This window comes from Bactrocera dorsalis, chromosome 1 (assembly GCF_023373825.1).
Source record: "Bactrocera dorsalis isolate Fly_Bdor chromosome 1, ASM2337382v1, whole genome shotgun sequence".
Classification (NCBI taxonomy): Eukaryota; Metazoa; Arthropoda; class Insecta; order Diptera; family Tephritidae; genus Bactrocera; species Bactrocera dorsalis.
The window spans coordinates 65,247,138-65,265,629 of record NC_064303.1 but is presented as its reverse complement, the minus strand read 5'-3'; the positions used below and the strand labels follow the sequence as shown (position 1 = coordinate 65,265,629).

The window sequence follows — 18,492 nt, the reverse complement described above, 5'->3', positions numbered from 1 at the left end:
TCATAAGATGCATAATGGCATCAAGTATTGTAATCTTCACTCGCCCAACCGTGTTATTTTTATTGTTATCGTGGTCGTTGATTAGTTTTAGAACAAGTTTTAGAGTAATGCTTCTCAAGTCATCGATTTTAGGGTGTGCTGGACAATTATCAACCAAAAGCAGGATTTTTTTTTCGTTTTCTTGAGTTCACGATCCCAATCACGCACCCATTTCGTAAAAATATCAGATGTCATCCAGGCTCTGCTATTACTAACATAATCGACAGGTAACGACCGTACGTTTTTGAAACATCTTGGACGCTTTGACTTTCCAATTACAAGCAATTTTCTTTTTATTGTACCACTCATGTTTGCTGCAATTAGCACAGTTAGTCCGCCTAAACATTCATTTTTCTCCTCTAAATTTTAAAGTTTGATTTGGTGTCAACTTATAAAATAATCCCGCTTTATCAGCGTTAAAAATCTCATCATCGCTAAATTGGGCTTTCAAATTTGGCCAAACTTTTGCTAACCAGTCACTAGCAACTTTGCCTGCAACAATATTGTGACATACTTTGAATCGGCTGATCCAACTTGTTGAGCATTCGAATCCAGAAATGTTAAGTTTCTTAGCAAAATCGTTTGCTTTTTCTTGTAGTATAAGCCCATTTATAGGTATACCCTTATTACGCTACACTTTAAACCACTGCAATAATGCTTTATCTACATCATCTTGACTCGAAACTCTCACACGTTTAATTTTAAGAACATTTTCATTGAATAAATCAATTCAATTTTGCACTCATTACGGCGCATCTTCTTATTGTCTGACCGCGAAAAAATAACTAACTAACTGACATTTAGACATTGAAGACGAGACTGATCTACAAAAATTTACGAAATACATACATAAGTAAATAGCTATGTACTAGCGAAAGACATAAAAACATTGTACCGTACTTTACCGTTATTGATTCCGCAACTGATCGGCGACATTCATTCTTAATAAAAAAGCATGCGTCGTCGTTATAACCAGTAAACTTATCTTAAAATTACGTGAAATTACGTCGCTAAAGCCGGTATGTCGCTAAAAACGGTGACGCTTTAAGCAATGTTTTTTTCAATAATTTCTACTAAAACCAAACTTTAAGTTGCGTTTACGTCGCTAAAAGCGGTCGGACGCCGTAAGTGAAGTCGTTATATTCGGATTATACTGTATATGTATATATACATATATACACATATATAAATAAATAACTATTTGCATACATACTAATCAGTACATACACACATAGTACATATATTAAAGCCCATACCTTCAATTACCTCTTGTTCTTCGTCATAGAACAAGCAGGATTACATTGAGCACATATCGTGCATACATATAGGGTATTCACAAGGTGTCATAGTGTATCATATCGTCATATTGTCATATTTTTTTATGCAAAATTAAAATATGACTGATACAACACTGCGTGGTATGTTTCTTGAGTTCGCTGTTCTATCGGCTGTATTTGTTTACAAATACAACACTGCATGGTATGTTTCTTGAGTTCGCTATTCTATCAGCTGTATTTGTTTACTTTCTGACTATTGGCGTTTAAGTTTAAATGTTTGAAATTAATACATTTAATAAATTTCGTTATTAATATGGAAGGAAACCACGATATTCAGGTAAATTAAGTGGAATATAAGCGAAATATGAAAATATTTTGATGTTTATGTGGTTGCAAATGATTTCATTGCAGTGTAAACCAAAACGCCGTCGTTTCAACCCGGTACATAAGTGGAATGCGGCAGAAGAAAAAGCGCTTGTGGAGTTTCTAATGGAAAAAAGAAGTTTCGTGGTTTGTCATTTTAATTTAAAAAAAAAAAAAAAACAAAGTCAAGTAATTTTTTTTTTAAAGAAACCAACGGCTCAAAGCTTTTATGGTCGTTTCATCGAAGACACGCAGCTGACGGTAGGATGGAAAGTAGTGCGCGCAAAAGTACGCAATATGCGTACCAATTATAACAAAGCAAAGGAGTGGGAAGGGTCGACAGGCGCAGGAAGTATGGAAGGCGACACAATAAAAAGTAATTTCTTTTAAGGAAATCTCTTTTTGTTTAATTGTGACATATATTTTTTTCTATAGATACTTTAAGAACATTTTTTTTTCTATAAAGAGTTGGACGATATTTTCGGCAGCAGATTAAATTGTTCTGCAGTAGACAGTTTGGTGACGCTGTTAGAAAGCGATTCTACAAGTCCATCGGGAGCAGAATGTGTGGTTGAAGCGGGCAGTTCAGTTGAAGCTGAAGAATTACAAAGTCCTGCGTTGAACGACATTGTATGCACTCGAAGGCAGAAAGGAATATATTCCAAAACTGCCTTGTCAGATATTTTGCAGGTTCATAGCGAGATCGCAGAAATAAGGAAGCAAAAGCTTAAGATGGATGTTGCAGCAAGGGAAAGGGAAATGTTAATCAAAGAAAAAGAATTAGAGTTAAAAGAAAAAGAAATATAATTAAAAAAAAGAGAAATTAGTGACAAATTAGAAATTGAAAAATGAAATAACAAATGCAGGAGAGGTTGGCAATGGAAGAGCTTAGGCTAAAATATAAATAATTTTACAATGTACTACATTTTTAGTTCACTTTTGTTATGAATTTATTTTTATTATTATGTGTTTTTTTTATGTTTTAAATGAAGTTTTTATGTTATAAGTTTTTTTGTGATATTAACAGTTAGTGCCTTTTGAAGACTACGAAAATGAAATGATAAATGTACCTAACCCAAAATAAAAGAACCAAAATGAAAAATATAGTTGAATTATAATTAAGCAAAATAATCACGCATTTTTATTAACTTGTATGATTAAAGAACAAATGCATATAAGTATTAAATATTTTGATTTTGTATATAACGAAGCAAGCAATTCCTCATATTATTTTCTGAGGATAAAGGGAATTGAGTCATCAAAACTTCATTGCTGTTTTCATTATCTATATCGAAACTGATTAACATGTTGTGAAGAATACAACACACCATAATCCAGTCATTGCATTCCTTCTTATTTGACGTTGAAAGCATTCTAAATTTAAGCTCCTTTAAACTACCGAATTTCTCTTTCAAAAGACCCAAACAATTTTCAATTCGTACACGGTATTTGTAAAAATACGCCTTGAATAAATCCCTTTCTTCTTTTCTATGTTCAACACAGTTTTGCCGGAAGGGCGTTATTAAATATGGTTTTAGTGGATAGGCACTATCTCCCGCGACCCACTGTGATGTCGACAAGAATCGTTTCGGATGCTTTGCTAGTGAACAATTTGAAAATATTTTCGCGTCATGTACACTGCCTGGGAAACCAATCGTCACCTGTCTTATGCGCAATTTATAGTCACAAATCGCTTGTAGTTTTACAGAATATTGACGTTTACGCGAATAGTAAATTTCATGCTGCAGAACTGGTGCTTCAGCTAATTTTATTTTGGAACCATCGATGTAACCCACACACCCTGCCATTTCTTTCGCAGTTGCGGACACAATTTCCAGTCTTTCTCTTTCATTGGGCCAGTATAAAAACTCATTTTTTAATCGCAATATGGCTTTAAAAATTCGTTACATTTTTAATGCGTTACATTTTTAATAGTGCCTCCATCACCCACACCAAATAAGGAAACCACTTTGCGAACAGATTGTCCATCGCCGGTAGATCCCAACCGATACAGCACTATTTTGAGTTGCAGTTCGATTGGAAGTTGTGAAGCACTTGAACTTGTCTTAAAAACAGCGTCATTTTTAATTAATTCTAAGATACGTTCGCATTCCTCTGGGCGAACACGAAGCATCTGATTGAATCTGCTTTCGTCAAGATTCCTTAGCACATTTCGCTGCAAACTGGAACATTTTGGTAAGCCGAAATGAACGCTTCTTCTGTTGCTCATCCTGATCAAAAAACTTTCAATAGCTTCGTCTTCTTCGTCACCTGGCAAAGTATAAATATTTGTATTTAATGAAGAAATGTATGCAAATACTCACTTGATTCAACTTCTAATAGAGCCAATGCATGATTTTCACATTAAGAAGCTATAATTTTATTTTTCTGACTTTCTCGTGGAATTTCTGTCTTTTTAATTTTTCACTATCAGCTGATTAGGTGTAGAAGTATGACAAAATATGACATACAAAAGTTAAGGGTGCTGACAATTGTCGTATTTTTTAAGGATATTAAAATATGACATAAGACATACAACAAAGCTTGTGAATTGCCGAATAGTGATAAAGTGTATTGACCGCTTTAACGAGTACACAAACAGGGACAGTCAGATAAGTCCGCATATACATAATATATAAAGTTTAAAAACAAACTACATACAACCGCGCGAACGCTAAATCTGAAAAACGCGTATTTTATCACTTCTAACAGAAATTAAAGCTCTTATCGACGTGAAAGAGTTTTACGGTTCTCAAAATTTATCCGTTTGTTTTAAATCGAAAGAGAACAGTATATATATATACATATATTACAATTTTTCATATAAATGAACACAGATTCAAAGGAATCTAAATCTCATCAATTTCTGAAAATACCAAAAATGATTTCGGACGAAAAAGTCCATGTACACCGGCAGAAGCTACACGCTTGAAGCAAGGTGCTACAAAACAAAAACGGGGTAAAGATGTTTCGTACGCTAAATTTTTATCAGAGAGTGACAGCTTAATACGATACTGCACTCGATTCTCATCTTCGCCGATTCGAGATAACTCTAAATCGGTACTAGAAATCAAGAATCAAAACATTGACAATTTTTGGACACGTCTCCAAGCGGCCTATGACGCCATTGTAGAAACTGACGATTCGAATCTTCCGGAAAATTTCAAAACCTCGGCTTACTCCAAATATGAAAATTGTCTTGACCAATATGAAGAGACAAAAGCCATGATCTCTGATCAATTAAAATTTAAAAGGTCAAACGTACCAAATCCACAACTGAGAGTAGAGCTACCACAAACACAGGCCCAAGAGGCAAGTTCAGGTATTCACCTCAAAGTGCTCGCATGTGCACAGAAATTTTTCATGGGGGTTATGAACAATGGCCGTCCTTCCGGGACATGTTCACAGCCGATTACATAAACCACCCAAAATTATCTAATGCACAAAAATTGTATCACCTCCGATACAAAACAAAAGATCAAGCAGGCGTCATAGTAAAACAGTTCGCTCCATATTAATGAATTTACCAAAAATTCAGAGAGAAACAAGTGAAGAATTCATAAAACTTCAATCCACTGTTTCAAATTGTCTGTCGGTTCTATCGACACAAAATATTCCCACTGACAACTGGAACCCCATACTGGTAAACATATGCTCCGCGGCATTACCGGAAAAATCGTTGCTTTTGTGGGAGCAACCGCTCTCTTCGCGAAGAAAGTGGCCAACGTGGCAACAAATGAAAGATTTCCTATGAAATTGCGGAAAGGGTCAGAACTAAAAACGTTTAACACGACCTAAATCGCAGCTTCATTAGACCCCAAGCTAATAACAACAACAACTTAAATCGTAGTTTTTTCAAAACACAATCGTTCACTTCTGAACAAAACAAACATACGTCATGCGAACTATGCACAGGAGGGCATAAACTCAAATCATGCGATAAGTTTAAAAAATTTAATATTAACGAAAAGAACAACTTTGTCAGATCAAAAAGACTCTGTACAAACTGTTTGTCCCATTCACACAATCTAAATAATTGCGAAAGCAAATTCAATTGCGTATAATGCCACAAAAGGCATCATTCATTGTTGCACTTCACTAATTTCCCCAACACACCCCAAAGTAGCGCTTTCTCCAAAAGAGGCACGGGTTTGGTTGCAACTGCAACTTCCGAATCATCAAATCTCGAAGTTTGCCAGGAGACACCATGCTGCTCCAAGGCATTAAAAACTCAAACGCTGCACAGCGAGATTCAAAGTATGGTACTACTACCAACAGCAGTCGTCTCCATCGAACATCGAGGAGAACTGTTTAAACTCAGGGCCTTAATAGACCAAGGATCACAAAGATCATTTATTACGTCTAGGGCACAAAATAGGCTACAACTGCCTACAAAATTAGCCAATTTTGAATTTACGGGAATTGGCGGAAGAGTAGTTCAAAACTCCAATAAAATCTGCCCCATTACCCTAATTTCTCCCCAAACGGATAAGCGCATTCAAGCAGATGCAATAGTCTTACCGCAACTCACGCAACTCACGAACATGCTTCCAAGCTATCATATAAATAGCAAGCATTGGCAAAAGATTACTCACCTAAAGCTAGCAGATCCCAACTGCCACACCCCCGCTCAAATAGACCTTCTATTAGGCAGCGACCTGATATCTCAAATTATACTAGAAGGCGTTGAAAAAATTTCAAAAACACTTCTGGCGCAAAATACCATTTTCGGATGGATCCTAAGTGGACTAGTTGCGGAACCAGTCACAACTCTGACAACTCAAGTTGAGGAAATCTCAAACGAGTACCTCAATTCACAATTAAGAAAATTTTGGGAGTTGGAAGAACTCCCCCCCATTTCAATCACAACGCCAGAGGATCAGTATTGTGAAGACTTTTACAAAGCCACAACTACTGGATCAGATGATGGTCGGTATGTCGTACGACTACCACTAAAACAACAATTCCCAGATACACTTGCCTTAGGTCACTCTCCCACCTCTGCAATACAGCAGTTTCTAAGTATGGAGAAAAACCTACTTAGAAAAGGTGAGCTGAAACAAGATTACGATGGTGTCTTAGAAGAATACCTTCATTTAAATCACATGGTTGTCATGCCTCAAGAACTGCTAGCTCGGGGAATTCCCTAAACGATATCCTGTTTACGGGACCCACGCTCCAACCTGATTTAATGCTGCTTATTCTAAACTGACGTATATTCAAATACGCATTCAACGGGGACGTCAAGAAAATGTATAGACAAATAGTCGTGCATAAAGACGATCAAGATTTTCAGCGCATTATTTTCCGAAAATCCCCCAATAGTCCACTACGCGACTTCAAGTTAAAAACAGTTACCTTTGGCGTTAACTGTGCCCCATACTTAGCCATTCGAACACTTCATGAATTGGCTGAAAACACCAAGTCAGAATTTCCTCTGGCAACCCAGGGTTTCCATTAAAAAAGATTACGGCAAAACACCCAAATATATTAAAAAACATACCAAAAGAAAATTTGTTGGACACTAATTTCCTCACATTCGAAGAGGAAAGTACCACAAAAATTTTGGGCATCCAATGGAATGCGATATCGGACCAGTTTTCATACACGACTGGGTCCATATCCGCCATTACAAAACGCTCTCCTCTGTGGCAAAGCTTTTTGACCCCGCAGGATGGCTATCGCCAATTATGATACAAGCCAAAATCCTGATACAAGAAATATGGCTAGATGGTACCGACTGGGACGAGCAAGTAAAACCACTTCCTCTAGAAAAGTGGTCCCAGTTCGCGAGTAATCTGAACGACATCTCGCAGATACAAATTCGACGGTGGGTAAACTATTCTACCGAATACAAAGTGGAACTACACGGCTCTGCGACGCCTCTGAAAAAGCATATTGTGCCACTATATATGTGCGCACACAAAGCGATACCGCAACCACAAGCCACTTATTAGTGGCAAAAGCAAAAGTTGCGCCTCTAAAGACGCTAAGTCTACCTCGACTTGAACTCTGCGGCGCACTGCTACCAGCAAAACTAGTTTCCATGGTGCAGACCCACTTAGACATGGCAAAATACAAGCTATATCTCTGGTCTGATTCCGAAATAGTCCAAGCCTGGTTGGAAAAACCCCCACATGCGCGGAAAACATATATTTCTAACAGAACCTCGCAAATAGTTGATCTAGTGGGATCCGCCACATGGCGACACGTAGCCAGTGCTGACAATCCTGCCGATCTAGGTACAAGAGGGTGCAAACCCCTGCACCTTGCCACCACCACGCTCTGGTGGAATGGCTCTCGATGGTTGGCTGAATCTTCCGATTCTTGGCCACAATCGCCAATTCGCAACATAATTGCCTCGAAAGTCGGAGAATCGACACCTATCTCACGATATTGGAGGACTTGAACGATTTTAATCGTTGCCCCGAGCCCTCAGAGTCCACCCCACAATAATACCTGAGAAGTCTCCATTTTCCACCTTATTCCTGCATTACATCCACATATTAATGCTACACCCCGAAAAACGTCTCATGCAGCATGTGGTACGACAAGAATATTACATTCCACGTCTGAAGGCCCAAATCAAGAAATGCATTTTCATGTTTTTTTTTTTTTTGAAGTAGGGGGAAGCATCGAAAGCCGAAGTGCGGAACTTTAATCCGCTACACCTAACCTACTGCCAACTCACGACTCTCCCACGAAACCACCGGCTAGGTATTACTTCGTGGGATGGACTAGACATTTAAGTCTCCTCTATTGCGCGGACTAACGGACGCCTTGTCTGTTGAAAATCTCTCATTATGAACGCTGACGCTTCGCTAACAGCTTTCCATTTATCAGTCGACTGACACATGAGTGTCGTTAAATTATCGACCATAAAACTACCACCGAGTGTGGTTTTTAGATTTTCCCTTGTATTCGAAAAACGAGGGCAATAAAATAAAACATGTTCAGAGTCTTCTATATACTCTGTACACGTGGGACAGTTCGGACTAACGTCATTGTGGAATCTCAAATGGTAGCTTCTAAAGCAACCATGTCCACTAAGTATTTGGGTCAGATAGAAATCTAAGTCCCCATGTCGTCTGTCTATCCACGAGTGGATGTCCGGTATAAGTCGATGGGTCCAGCACCCTTTGGATGAGGAATTCCACCGCTCCTGCCACATTCTAGTGCTCTTGTTTCTCTCCTCTGTCCTCGCCGTGACAGTTTTAGGCGTTGATAATTGATACAAACGCTGGAGTTCATCTCCCTGGTTGTCAATGGGCGGCATGCTGGCTAACACTTCAGCAGCATCGGTTGATATAGTCCGGAAAGCACTTATTACCCGGATTGCAGTTAGTCTATGCACTGCAATTATTTTTTTGGCATACGCTTTTATATCCATTGCCTGTATCCATACTGGTGCCGCATACAGTATTACGGAACTCATTGCATTCGCTATTAAGAATCGCCGGCTGAAATGCACACAGCCTCTATTGGTCATCAGTCTCGATAGGGCATTATAAATTTTGTTCGCCTTGGCGGAAGAATACTCCAAGTGTTCTTTAAATTTTAATTTGGATTCTAATATTACTCCCAGATACTTCAATTGCGGCTGCGGAGTAATCTTGCATTTCTCAGCTCTATTCGTTCTTCTATCTTCCTAGTGCTTATCAGTAAAACTTCTGTTTTTTCCTCCGCCAGTTTCAGACTCACAGAAGAAAACCATTGACGTAGATTATTTATGCACTCATTGCATTTATCTCTCAGGCCGGCTAATTGTTTGGCGACTGCTACCACCATGAGATCGTCCGCATAAGCTACTAGTTTCACGTCCGTTGGTTGCTGTATTTTTAGCACCCCGTCATACATAAGGTTCCATAATAGTGGGCCTAACACTGAGCCTTGTGGTACTCCACTCGTGATAGAGTAGCTCTTGGTGCCTTCATCCGTATCAAAAAACAGCTTTCTGTTTTTAAAGTAACTCGTTATTATATTTATAAGGTATTCAGGGGCCCGTATTTCATCCAGGGCATTGATTATGTCTGCCCAATTCGCCGAGTTGAAGGCATTCTTGACATCCAGGGTAATCAGCGCACAGTACTTTTTTGTGCCACCTTTCCATCTTTTGCCACTTACTGCACATTTCGCAATATCGACGACTTCTCGAAGTGCGTCTATAGTGGATCTCTTTTTTATGAAGCCGTATTGTCTCTCTGATAATCCGCCGGCTTTTTGGATTGCTAATTCCAAGCGGTTTCTTACAATGCTTTCGTACACTTTCCCAATCGTGTCGAGCATGCAAAGAGGTCGATAAGATGAAGGTTCTTCTGGTGGCTTTTTGGTTTCGTGAGTAGAACCAGGCGCTGTATCTTCCACGGATCGGGGAACACCTCTTCTAATATACACGCATTGTACATGTTAACAAATAAACTGGGTCTAAGAGTTATGGCTTCTTTAAGGGCTCTATTTGGTATGCCATCTATTCCAGGCGTTTTGGAGTTTTTAATATTTTTCGCAATAGTCAATAGTTCGTCTTCTGTGACTAATAGGGGTGGCTCCGTAGCTTCGTTTCGCTTAATATAAGAAATGGAGGCATGTGTCGGGAATAACGTTTCGACAACGTTTTTCATAAACAATGCGTTGTTAGGTTGCTGCGACTTATTTTTGAATTTCGACATACAAATTTTTTATGCCGATCCCCAAGGGTCTATGTTTGCTTCTTCACATAGCTTTTCGAAACAGGATCTCTTACTACGGATAATGGCTGACTTCAAGAGCTTTTTTTGGCATTTAAATGCCTCTCTGAGGCGGATTTCATTTTCCCCTCCCTGGTTTCTCTGTGCGCGACGTCTAGCTGAGTGACAGAGCTTCCTCAGCTTGGCAATTTCGTCGCTCCACCTGTATACCGGCTTTCGATTGTTATTGTATCTCGTCCTGCGCATGGTTGCGTCGCATGCTGCAACTAGTTCCTTCTGCACAGCGGATACTAATTGGGTGGCGTCTTCGCCTAGTGCCTTTGCCGAACTCCAGACGCTCGCAAAGACGTCAGTATCAAATTCCTTTTCTCGCCAACTACGTTTTCTGAAACAGTTCCCTTTCTTGGGATAACGAAACATCAGCGATTATAGCCATATGGTCGCTATTTGTGTAAATATCTGATACCTTCCACTTAAGATAAAGGCTTCCATGCTAAGATCTCCTACCCTCATGAAAGGCTATGTGGCTGTTTTTGTCTGTTTCACAACAAAAGCAGTACACCTTGAGCTTTGTACTAATCTGACCAGGGAGGCTTTTCTTGCCGCATTTGCTCGCTTCGTCGCAAGACGTGGTTTTCCTTCAAAATCATGAACGATAATGGCAAAACATTTATTGGAGCTCAAAGAGCTACAGAAAAACAGTTTGTGGAGTTCATGAAACAAGTCTAACCTGACATTGTTCAAAAAAACGCCCTCTTGGGGGGATGAATTGCCACCCTCATATGGGTGGTTTATGGGAATCAGTTGTAAAGAGCTTTAAATCTCATTTTAAGAAGCTCGCTGGCAACCTCATATTCAATTATGAAGAATTCACGATATTGTTAACCAGAATCGAAGTCGTTCTCAACTCACGGCCTCTCGCTGCACTCTCTCTCCCTCAGACTTTGCTGCCCTCACCCCAGGGCATTTTCTTAACCTTTAACTAATAACGTGGTAGTAAATTTTACACCTTGTGTTTTGATTTTCTCATAATCATAAAAAAGGCTTCTAAAATAAACGACAAATTTTTCAAAAAAATACAAAGAGTTTAAAATTTTTTTTCCAAATACAGTAATTAGAAATTATTTAAATCAGTTTGATGAAATTTGTAAGTATTATAATAAAAAAATCTCTAATAAATTTTAACAATCAAAATGGTGTAAAATTTACTACTACCTCTAAATCTACGTTTCGAAATTTGACCTCTTAAGTTAAAGGTTAAAGGAATGAACATTACTAAACAAAACGAATTAAAATTCTCCATCATAATTTCAGCCGCCGATGGAAAGAAGAGTATTTGAAAGACCTTCACAAAAGGTATAAATGGAAAATCCCAGAACAGGCTCCAATGCTTGGAGATGGCGGCTTGGCCGCATAGAGAAACTTCACTACGGTTCAGACGATCACATCCGGGTGGTTGATCTCCGCACGCAAAATGGAGCGCTAACCCGGCCGCTTGTTAAATTATGTTTCTTGCCAACTGCCGCTACTTACGAAAGTGTAAATAATAACCATTCCTAAACCGATCCGAAAGGACGGGAAAAAGAAAATAAATTACTAATAGACCGAGATCATTAAGAAACACCGCAAAGATAATTATAATAAGCTTCAAGCCGACAGACAAACGTAAACCCATATATTGCAACCCCCCAGACGGTAGATCTTTTAGTCATGCCACCTACAGTGGCACCCTGTTCATGCGCACTTACAGGCAATCAAATTATAACCATTACGATTTTTCTTTCTTCACACATATTGATATGGACGCCGATACACCTGTAACCCCCACGCCAACTCTCCGTTTGGCTGTTACTGTGCCTCGCTCTGGAACTCTTCCAGTAGCAGCGCCCCGAACCATCACGGCTGCAACGGCGCCAACCGTCGCACGAAGATCAACACGCGCAGCACCGACGGCGACGCCTCCAGTACCGCACCGCACCAGATGTCCGCTCTGTTGCCGTTCACATAGGCTGCAGCATTGCTCCATTTTCAAGGGAATGTTACCCGTACAACGTCAGATGCTGGCACAGGTACATGAGTACTGTTTAAACTGCTTGGCTCAGTCAGACGCCACGCAGAAGTGCGAATCTGACACTTTGTGCCGGTTGTGTGAAAGACCGCATCATACCTTACTGCACCGGCACGCCGGACATCCTGTCTCGCCAACTGTCCTCCGCCGCCGTACGGCCACCCGACGATCGCAGCCCAACCGTGTAGCATGACCACGACATCCAGAAGCTGGACGGTCCTGGCGCCCACTCCATGCGACATCCACGCGCAACCAGTTAAGGCCACAACTTCACCGCCCCACCGGCCTGAGCGGAGTTGTAGCTACGCTACAGGCACTACAGCGTCTACTAGGCTAGTACTCGCCTAGGGGGGCCGGGATGTCGAAATGAACTCCAGTCGGCCGCACTAACCTACACAACACTCTCCACATCAACACACTAATCATGAAAAAAGGCAGCACTGAATAAGTACAACACTCTCCACATCAACCAGCTAATCAGAAAAAAAGGGGCATCACTGATCCTCTCCACACCCAACGGTTTTAGTTCCTGTTTCATTTTGTACCCAAGGGAAGAAGAAGCTGTGGCGGCACTTGTTCTACACAATTCGAAAAATCACGTACGCCGACACACGCGCGCACCGGTCAGTTCACATACACCGCAACATAAAAGCAAAAATTTAATCTTTTTTAACATTGGAAGTAAAATTGTGAAATTTATAAAGGTTAATTAAAAAAATTTAAATTTAAAATGTTTAGAAATTAAATTAGGAAGGAGAAAATGCAACCCTGCATTAGTTGTCGATTGGGGATATTAGAGCAGGACAGATATATTTTTTTATGTGACACCGCTGAATGAGCGCAACAGAGATGTATGATCACATGTATACGTACGTGTGAGGGGAAAATTGGTTAGAATCTTCACGCGGCCTATGGGAGCTAACCACCACTACTTTTGAGGGTTTCTAAATCTACTGTTTCACTAGTTTTTTAACCGCTCTTGGCTGGCAGGGGTGATAACATTAAACACACACACACACATGTATTAAATTGTACACTTGAAAACAACCCTATGTAGCATAAAACATACCCAGCTAGAACAGTGACGGTTACGTTACTTAGTGAAATGCCGGTAACGCGTGCCAGTTTAATTGTCACACTTTTCTATCATTTTCTTAAGAGTGAATCAAAAAAGCTCCCAAAACTTTTGTATACATGTGATTTTTTATCACCTTCTCGCTCACATATTTTCTGTAGTAATAAAACTATATATTTCTTTCTCACACTTTCGTCAAATTTAAGACAAATCGACAAAACTGCTTTATAATGTTTATATTAATTTCATTAATAGTTTTTATATTATAATTTTTTGAGTTTAAGAAACTAAAAATAATCTATAATATTATATTTTGCTAATTACATGGTAAGATATAAATTTTTAAAATAAACATTCATATTAAAGCTATTATAGTTACACTATTAAAATTAATTTTTGTTTATACATTCTTAAATCCTACTACATTTTTTTTTAAATTATTATCTATTTGGATTCGTTCGATTCCTCCACAGCTTTTCGCTTCCTGTATTTCTTTTGTTTGTACCTATAGTGGCTCATTTCGATGGACTTCCGAATTTGTTTTTCGAAATTCGCCAGTCCACAAGTAACGAAAGAATCTAATAAATTATAATGAAGAGACAAATTAAAACACATCCTCTTAACTAAATATGTATATATTAAATTTACCATATATTTCATATGTTAGATGCCAGTAGAAATTTCGATAGGGGTTGCTTCCTTCCTCTACTGTCCCAGTTACACAAAAACAAAAATTCGTCAGTGTATATATGTCTCAGCACATCATGTAAATTATCTGAATTTCACTTTGTTTTTAAAATAAACTGTTTCTGTAAATTGAAAATATTTAGCAAAACTTTAAATAATATTTATTGAAAAAAATGTATACATTACTAACCGTTGCAGTAGCAAATTCCTCGCATTTCAGTTTCTCGTCCATTTCCAATGCTGCAGCTATCGTTGTTATTGGTAGCGTGGAGGCAACTTCGGTTTGCATACTATCTATTTCTTTACCAGTCAGTCGGCATACTGAATGGTGAATTTTTCTAATTAAAACCTTACATTCGCGCACAGTTTTTTTGGGCCATTTCTTCGCTTTTATGAATTATCTGGAAAGAGATATGTATGTAGATATGCAGTTAGTTACAATAACAAAACAATACGTTCTCTATATTGATGAATACTTATAAATAATATAAACTTACATTTTCTTTCATAGCTGTCCATCTTTTTCTCCATATACTCTTGTCGTCAATACTTCTAATTGTGCAGAAATAGTGTTTAACATATTAAAAACTTCTGAAAAAGTTATAAACATAGTAGAGAACAATACATTTTAGAAAAGTATTGAATTACCATTTCTATCCACAGCCAAATTATTTTCATTTCGTTTTGCCTCAGACAGAAAATGTAGAATATAGAGAAGGTTCAGGGTGTGCCGATTGTCAAAATGTTCCTCTTTTTGGAGGGGTTGAGTTTTCTATTAGTGGATTTCACCACAAAAATATTATTAGCGGTTTTCACCAATATTTAACATGAAGGGGTCGAAAATAGCAGAACTGCGCATTTTCATTGTTAAATGAGAAAAATAATGATAATTTTAATGTTTAGAAATGTACGCTTACAGATTCGCGTATTTACAATGCGCAAACGGCTATGGATATAATTTATGGATATTCTCCATATATTTGATAACAAAGCTATGTATGTATGTATGAGCAATTTGGCCTATTTAATGATAAATTTCATTAAATCTGTTGGAATTTATAATAAAGTCATATTTCCATTATTACTTAAATAAATATGCATATGTACATATGTATGTACGAGTATATTATATTGGCATTAGAGGTTTTGATAACATTTTGAAGACCAAGCCGACGCACATATTCGCATATGGATGCAATTATGTGTACATATAAACAGATTTTTAAAAACCATACCCGTAATGATAAATTTTTTCTTGATAAAATCCCGTTTTGATAAAATCTGAAAAGTCATATGCATATATGTAATTATGTGTACATGTAAATAGATTTCAAAAACCGTACGCATAAAGTTCACATATTCACATAAGTATGTATGTATGTAATTTTGTGTTCATGTAAACAAATTTGAAAGAATCTTTCGCATAATGTTTGTAAATTTGTCTACACACCAATTTGTGTATAAATATATACAACCATTGTTTCATACAAAAACTCCGTTGCCACGGACAACAAATGGCCGAACTTCACGTTTTGTTAAAAAGTCAAACATTGTGTTGTTGGTAGAAAATCCAAGCTGTGCCGAAAAAAATAAACGAATGGCCGCAGATTGTCACCGCTTTCCCTGCCGCTGTACAGCTTCGCCTACAAACCAGCGTAAATATGTATGTTTGTGCGTGAGCTTGCATACATATCGACGGAGCTGCGTAAAAATATTTCAGAATTACAAAATATTTTTTACATTCCTTGACAAATACAGTCAATCCCGGGTATCTGCCACAATCAAAGATACAGATGTTTGTGGTTTGTAAAAATAAAAATATAATATGGCACATAAGCGAGTGTGGATTAGTGATGAGCGATATTTCACTACCGGTGATTTTTTCACTGTGATTGAAAAATCGCAAATCGCAACTGCGATCACTTTTTATAAATAGCAGTTCGCAGTTCGAAACTGTGATCGCAGTTCGAACCAGTGAATTGTGATCGCAGTTCGAACCAGTGATTGCGATCGCAGTTCGAAACTGTGATCGCAGTTCGAACCTGTGAATTACGATCACAATAGCAAATAGCAGAAAAGTAACAACTTTGAAGTTTTGAGTGTAACGTTCTTATATAAAGCATTTTGTGATGAAAACAAGAATTGTAACTAATTAATTTCAGAAAAAATGATGGAATAAAAAAATTACGGGTTTTTAATATTTTCTCAAAGATTAGGAAACTCGCGTTAATTATTTGGTCTTGAAAATATTAAAAGCGTGTATTCTAAACAAACAAATTATCAACCACACTAATGGTAATTCCTTCTAAGAAATGTGTGAAACCATCATACCAACATACAATTGAACTATGCAATACGCTCTAAGTGTCAGGTAGCCGATCCGCTCCAATATTTGCGAAAATGTAGTGAAAAGAAAGGCGGAAAACCTACGTAAGTGGTAAGTGGAACAGACCCGGACTTTTATTCGGCCAAACAGTGTCAAATTGGCAGAATCTGCCGCTACAACAACAACAACGACGTTTGAACGTCGACTTAGTTGCGATCGCAATGGCAATATAAAATCACAGTGATTTAAAAATAGCAATCACTGAAATCACAGTGATTTAAAAATCGCAATATCGCTCATCTCTAGTGTGGATACTTAAGCGAGGGGTACTTAAAACAATAATTTCTATGTATTTCAAAACAAAAAGGCCGTGAGATGCAGCAAAATATAATATATGCTGTTAAGAGTGATGAGGGAGGGATTTGATTTTCATTTAAGCGGAGTACTACTTAACCGGGATGGACTGTACACATGAATCAGAGGAATATTGAATATTTTCTTTGAAATATTTCTTGACTTGGAAATCGACACATAAACTATGTTAGCAATTTTATTCTAGATATATATTTGCGGGGTTGACACTTTTTCCTTCTCATACATTTCAGAAACATATTCAATTTATGATTTTTAGCTTTTGAAATCGTCGCGGAAAGACGCTTGTTGGCAAGGCATGCTCGGGGAGATGTAATGGCGTCTGCTTTTATGAATGACTCGAATATGCTTTTTGAAAATACGTTTGCGTTCATGAATGAAAATTTTGTTGTTGTGTAATTTACTGTAAATTTTGACGTCGGCAATTTGGCTTCCATATTGGTTTCTGATGCTTTCTCAAACGATTGTTGTTTTTGTAGAACAATATTTGTAATTTTTGCGGGTGACATATCCACCATGAACGCATGTAAGTATGTAATGTTGTGTATGCATTGTTTATGTGGGAATGTCATACGAACATATTTACATGTGTACTCATATTGTAAGTATGTATGATGATTTTTGAGACTATTGATGTTTTTCCAGAAGAATGTTTGTATTTTTTGATATACATATGTACATATGTACATGCGTACGCATATATTATTTGTGTCATACATGTGTGTACACGTAAATATAGAGAAGCGCGCGCTTTTTATATTACTGATAAATAATAATATCTTGATTTGAAATTGATTTGTACTTGCATTCATATCTGCAGGATAGGTGCGTATGAAAATTTTAAATGATAAGAGGTGTGATTTACATATATTATTATTGCAATATATTATGTTTTTAGGATATTACGATAGTATTTCATATACATATATAGCATATATATGTACATGCATACGAAATTATACATATAATATTATCAAAGATAAGAAATATTCAAAAAGTAGCTTTTATTTGGACATTAACTATAAATATTACCTTGAAAATAGCATAGTGTTGATAACGTTATTATTAAATGTTATCAATTTTGCATGAATTCACAAAAATTCGCAAAATCATATTCATATCAATTGATATGATAGCATGTAAACGTATAAAAATACATAAAAGCCAAAAGGCCAACAGGCATGTGTAAAGGCAATGTATATTTCTGAGCATAATTTTCATTGAATTCTCAGGTTTGTTCACTCATTTCTGTTAAAGTTTCTCCTGCCGAGCCAAAAGTGGTGAAATCCACTAATAGAAAATTCATGGCTCTTGACAGTTCACACGCTTGTCCGTAGTTGAACCTTCTCTATATTGTACGTTCTCTGCCTCTGAGTTGTAGCAGAGAACGTACAATATAGAGAAGGTTCAACTACGGACAAGCGTGTGAACTGTCAAGAGCCATGAATTTTCTATTAGTGGATTTCACCACTTTTGGCTCGGCAGGAGAAATTTTAACAGAAATGAGTGAACAGAGCTGAGCATTGAATGAAAATTATGCTCAGAAATATACATTGCTTTTACAGACGCATGTTGGCCTTTTGGCTTATATTTTTATACGT

General features: G+C 37.7%; 1 long non-coding RNA gene across 1 annotated transcript; it reads right to left on the bottom strand.

Moving 5' to 3' along the window:
• Nucleotides 1-13,781: 13,781 nt before the first annotated feature.
• Nucleotides 13,782-16,129, bottom strand: LOC125775674 (uncharacterized). Its single transcript, XR_007421275.1, has 5 exons — nucleotides 14,842-16,129; nucleotides 14,691-14,784; nucleotides 14,384-14,594; nucleotides 14,155-14,315; nucleotides 13,782-14,084 (listed from the first exon to the last, which is right to left on the bottom strand). It is a non-coding gene; the product is annotated as an uncharacterized LOC125775674 (long non-coding RNA).
• Between the last annotated feature and the right edge of the window lie 2,363 nt (nucleotides 16,130-18,492).